Here is a 6,732-nt window from a genome sequence, read left to right on the forward strand (position 1 = left end):
TTGTGTATGATTAATTCAACCATAAATTATAAATGAAATTCAAAATGGAAGAGAAAAAGATAAAGTTAATGATGAATGACTAGTTCTTGTGAAAATATATGGAAATAATAGTATAAAATTATTAAAAAGAATTATTGTAAATAAAGAAATAATACTTAATGTGGATCCGTTTTTACCTGTAGGTCCTAATAATATTTTAAATTCGTTATGAAGAGTTAATAAAATATTATTTCATAAAATATTATAACGAGAACGAATTAATTAATAAATTATTGGAATTATAATAATTCCTAAAAAAGGTCTAATTCAATTAATGGAAATGTTAAAAATGCTTGAAGAAGGGTCAGAAGCAGAAAATAGATTTGTTATCATTTTCAATTAAATATATGTGTTGTTATCTTGTAACTTAAAGATTTAGAAGAAGTAGGTAATAAATAAGAATAATTTATTCTATTAAAAATAATAAAAATTGAAAAAAATAAAAAAAAATAAACTTAATCAGTTGATGGGAACTTAATGGGAATTAAAAAATATTAATTTATTAATTATTTTAGTTTGACATACTAAAAGCTGGAACAGTTCTAGAGTGAATTACATCTGCAGCAGTTACTTAAATTCGAATTTGAGAATTTATAGGTAAAATAACTCGGTTATCGACTTCTAATAATCGAAAATTATTAATATTTAATTCATTTGTTGGAATTATATAGGAACCAAATTGTGCAGAGTATTTTTCCAACTGTACCAAAATAACACTTCACCGAAAAAGGTAGGTGTGATTATATGCTGCAGTTATATAGGTAGTTCGACTAGTAACAAACTTATTAACTTTTTAATTCATCTATATAAGAAAAAGTTTATTAAACGGTTTATTTATGTTAAAATTCATAATTTAAAAACAGAAATGATGCGGAACTAATTTAAAATGTTAATATTTTATGCATACATTTATTTTAGAAATAAAAAGTAAAAATTTTTGTATCGTTTTCCTTCGAAAATTGATTTTATGGTACCACGGTGCGTATGAGTAACGAGAAGGACACCTGATTAATTAATTTTTTTTAATTACTTCGAAAAGGAATATCAGAGTGGAAATATTTATTTTTGAAGTAGAATTTACATATAAATTTGATTCAAAAATAGAAAAAAAAATTTGTGTGACATATTCCTTTTTTTTTATTGAAAAATCGTATATAGATGTTTGGTGTGATATGAAGGATAAATAAATTTTTAAAAGTACTTCTAATTACAATATCATCCAGGGTTTTGTGTAGAATTTTATTTCATTCATTTAATTGAAATGTAGTACGCATGTGCTTGATGTGTTTTGCGGGAGAAAAAAGAATATTAAAAAATTTCAAAAAATAACGGGTTCTGAAAATTTTTATTTCGTAGTAGAATTTAAAATTGAATCTAAATAAAATATAAAAAATGAAAATTTAGCTGAGTTTTGAGAAAATTTTTTCTTTTGAAATTTAACGGTTAATATTAGTAGTTAAATATAAACAGTTTTAATTGTTTAAACAATTTCATAAAAGTTCAATCAGTTATCTTTGAAACGCTGTAACTTTTATAGAACTTGAGATATAGCCATTTGAAAATGTGTCTACTATGCCAATTCTCAAAACCCCTTGGGTCCATATCTCCTAGGAAAAAAATTACAAAATTTTTTCAGCCAAATCGGAGATCATGAGGTCAAAGAGGTGTCCGAGTTGTAAAAGAATGACCCATAATCATTAGTCTTTTAATTGAAGGCTGGAATGAATGGTTGGGCAAGATATAAGCTGTGTCTTTTAAAATTTTTATAAAATTTTATTTTTTAGTTAAAAATTCAAATTATAATTCAAAAGACGAGAAGACCCTACAAATCTTGATTATATAATCATTTTGGATTTATTTTGATTCTTTTCGTTATAAATTTATAAATAATTTTATTTGGGTTATATATAAATTAAAATAACTTTTAATAATTTTTATCATTTATTTATGATTAAATGATCCATTGTTAGTGATTATTAGTGAGTATTTGCGAAAACAGCGTCATTTTTTTGAAGAGTTCTTATCGATAAAAAAGTTTGTGACGTCGATGTTGGATTAAGATTCATATTTAAATGCAGAAGTTTAAATATAAGGTCTGTTCGACTTCTTATTCTTACATGATCTGAGTTGCAACTGATGTAAGCCAGGTTGGTTTCTCTCTTTGATTCAATAAAATATTTAGTACGAACGAATTAATATTTATTTTAAAAAAAACATTTTAAGAATAAATTTTATTACTATTTTGGCAGATTAGTGCAGTAAATTTAGAATTTATTTATATAAATTTAAAAATTATGTTTTTAAATGAACTTATTATATCTTCATTGAGAAGTTTATTATTAATTATTTGAGTTTTAGTGGGTGTAGCTTTTTAACTTTATTTGAACGTGAAATTGTAGGATATATTCAGATTCGTAAGAGTCCAAATAAAGTTGGATTTATTGATTTATTGGATTAATTGCATCATTAAATTATTTACTTATCCATTAATATCAAATTATATATCTTATTATTATTCTACTATTTTTTCATTATTTAAATCTTTGTTAGTGTGAATATGAATACCTATATTAAGGAGATTTTATAGTTTTAATTTGAGTTTATTATTTTTTTTTAAGAATTACAAGAATAGGGGTTTATACTGTAATAACTGCAAGATGATCAAGAAATTCTAATTATTCATTATTAGGAGGTTTACGAGCTGTTCCTCAAAATATTTCTTATGAAGTGAGATTAGCTTTAATTTTGTTATCATTTACTTTTTTTTAATTGATTTTATAAAATTTCAATATTATATTTGATTTCCTATAGCTTTTATTTGGTTAAGAATTTGTTTAGCAGAAACTAATCGGACTCGATTGGATTTTGCAGAGGGGGCATCAGAATTAGTATCTGGATTTAATTTAGAATATAGAAGAGCGGAGTTTGCATTAACTTTTTTAGCTGAATATGCAAGTATTTTATTTATGAGTGTATTATTTTGTGTATTTTTTTGAAATGCAATTTATTTAATATAATTTTTTTTTCAGTTAGTTTTTATTTCTTTTTTATTTATTTGAGTTGGAGGAACTTCACCTCGGTTTCGATATGATAAATAAATGTATTTATCATTAAAAAGTTATTTACCAAATTCATTAAATTTTCTATTATTTGTAATTGGATTAAAAATATATTTATTTATGTGACTTATTTTTTGTGGAGTTAATAGAAAATTTTAATTCTATCTTATATTTTTAAAATATATGCTTATTTCAAGCTCATTAACTTAAATTTTAATTTTAGTAAATTATCTTATCATTTATTAATTAATGAATTAACTAAAGGTACAAAAAATAAATAATTGTTAGGATTTGTCCAATTATAACATAAGGTTCTTCAACTGGTCGAGCTCCAATTCAAGTTAATAAAATAACAGTAGTTAATATAATTCAAAATAAAATTTTGATTAATAGAATAGAATTGTAATCCTTGAATTTTTTTTATATTATAAAAAAGTATAATTATTATTAAGACGATTACAAATATCATTCTGGTTGAATGTGAATAGGAGTAACTAAAGGGTTAGCTGGAATGAAATTATCTGGATCTCCTAATAATAACGGATTCATTAAAGTTAAGAGAATTAAAAATATAATTAGGATAATAAGTCCAGTGATATCTTTAAAAGTGAAATAAGGATGGAATGGAATTTTATCAATATTTGAATTTAATCCTATATAATTATTTGATCCTGTTTGATAAAGAAATAAAAGATGAATTATTGTTATTGCTAAAACAATTATAGGTAAAATAAAATGGAAAGTAAAAAGTCGGGTTATTGTAGCATTATCAACTGCAAATCCTCCTCATACTCATTGAACTAAATCAATCCCTAAGTAAGAGATGGCAGATAAAAGATTAGTAATTACTGTAGCTCCTCGAAAAGATATTTGTCCTCATGGTAAAACATATCCTAAGAAGGCACTTCTTATTACTAAAAATAAAATAATTACTCCAACTGATCAGGTTTGAGTATAATTAAAAGAAATATAATAAATTTCCCGTCCAATATGAAAATAAATACAAATAAAAAAAAAATGAGTTACATTAGCATGAAGAGTTCGTAATAATCATTCATAATTTACATCTCCACAAATATGTCTAATTCTATTAAATGCTATATTAATATCAGCTGAGTAATGTACGGCTGAAAATAATCCAGGTAAAATTCGAATTATTAAACATAATCCCAATAGAGATCCAAAATTTCATCAAGAAGAAATATTAATTGGAGTTTGTAAGTCTACTAGAGAATTATTTATAATTTTGAACAGAGAATGATTAATTTGTATAGTTTTATTCATTTATTTTATAAATCGAACTGGACCAAAAATATATTTGTAATTTTTACAATTGCGATTAGAGTAATTAATAAATAATTTATTAAAAAAATTGTTATGAAATTAGTTGGATAATTATAAGGTTTAGTTAAAATATAAGAATTTTCTTGAATTAAATTTTTTAAATTAGTTAAAATTTTTAAATTTATAAATATATCTATACTTAATAAATATATCTATAATTATATATAAAAATTTCCATAAAAATAAAATTCTGATAATTAATGAGATTGTTCATATTAATCTTTTAATTGAAAATGAAAATATTTCATTTGAAGCGATCGCAGTAATATAAATAAATATAACTAATATTCCTCTTAAAAAAAATTAAAAATAAGATATAAGCAAATCAAAATGTTTTTGAAATTAATCCTGAGAAAATTTAAATTAAAATTGTTTGAATTAATAATATAAATCCTACTGGTATTGGATGATTTAGAAATAGAAATATAGTACTTGAAATTAGTATACAGATTAAAATGAATATTTAAAATTTCAAGAAATAGTTTAATTAAAATATAAATTTTGGGAATTTATGATAAAGAATTATTTCTTCTTTCTTGAGAGTTTTAAAAGATTATTCTTACGTTTGATTTACAAGACCAATGTTTTATTGAACTATTAAAACTTAAATAATAATTTTTTTTTTTTTGATTATTTAGAATTTTATAATGTTAAAATTTATTGTGTTTTGTTTTGTTTTAGTTTTAATTCCTGTTTGTTTTTTTAATAATATATTTTGAATGGTTCAGATAGATGGTTATATTATTTTTAATTAGATTCATATTAATTTTATTTAATATTTATTGTAATTATTTTATCAATATTTCTTATTTTTTAGGATGTGATATAATTTCTTATGGATTAATTTTATTAAGATTTTAAATTTGTTCATTAATATTAATAGCAAGAGAAAAAATTAATAAATTTAAAAATTGCAATTATTTATTTATAATTAATTAATTAATTTTTATATTAATTTTTTTAAATTTTAACTATTTCTAAAATAAATATTTTTGCTTTTTAACTTTATTATTAATTTTAAGATGAAGATATCAACCTTTACGGTTCCAACCTGAGATTTGTTTATTATTTTATAATTTATTTGTTTTTTTTTTCCTATATTATTAAGAATTTTTATATGTCTAATTATGAATTATCATATTTTTGTATAATATTAGCATTTTTAGTTAAAATATCTATATTTTTAGTTCATTTATGATTACCCAAATCTCAAGTTGAAGCTCCAATTTCTGGTTCAATAATTTTAGCTGGAATTATGTTAAAATTAGGGAGGAAATGGGCTTTTACGAGTATTTTCTTTATTTCATTTGTTTGTTTAAGATTTAATTATTTTTTAATAGAATTTCTTTAGTTCGAGGAATTTAATTTTTAGTTACATTAAATTGTTTACGTCAAGTTGATTTAAAATCATTAACTGCCTTTTCTTCTGTTGCTCATATAGGAACTGTTTTAGCAAAAATTATAAATTTAAGAAATTGAGACATTTGTGGAGGATATATATTAATAATTGGTCATGGTTTATGTTCTTCGGGTTTATTTTATTTAACTAATATTAGATATAAACGATTGGGTAGACGAAGATTATTAAAATTGGGGTAAATTTTATATCTTCTTTAACTTTATGATGATATTTATTAAAGTCTGGAAATATAGCTTTTTAAATTTATTAGGATAAATTTCTTTAATAAATAGAATTGTAAGTTGATCTTGGTATTCAATAATTAGTTTACGTTTTGTATCTTTTTTTAGAGCTGCATGTACTTTGTATTTATATTCTTATAGACAACACGGAAAAATTTATTCTATAACATATTACTTATTTTTTCTTTTAGAATAAATAATATACGGGAATTTTTATTATTATTGTTACATTGGGTTCCCTTAAATTTATTAATTATAAAAAGTGAAATAATTTTTTTTAATTATATTCAAATAGTTAATTCAAATAGTTGATTTAAATTGAGCGGTGTTAAAGATATAAAATTTTATTTTAAATTGTGAAAAATTTATCTTTATTTAAAATAAGATTTTGATTATTAATTAATTTAAGAATTATTTATTTTTTTAGGATTGTTATTTGTTATTATTAAATAAGTTATTGAATTTTTTTTATTAAACTTCAACATTTTAGATATAATTATATTAATTATGTTAGCTATGATAACTAAAAGAGCTCAAATCCCTTTTTAAGCTTGATTGCCTGCGGCAATAGGTGCTCCTCAGCTTTAGTTCATTTATCTACTCTTCTAACACCTGGGGTTCATCTATTAATTCAATTAATTTTGTTAAT

Source organism: Teleopsis dalmanni, chromosome 2 (genome assembly GCF_002237135.1).
Source record: "Teleopsis dalmanni isolate 2A chromosome 2, ASM223713v2, whole genome shotgun sequence".
Classification (NCBI taxonomy): Eukaryota; Metazoa; Arthropoda; class Insecta; order Diptera; family Diopsidae; genus Teleopsis; species Teleopsis dalmanni.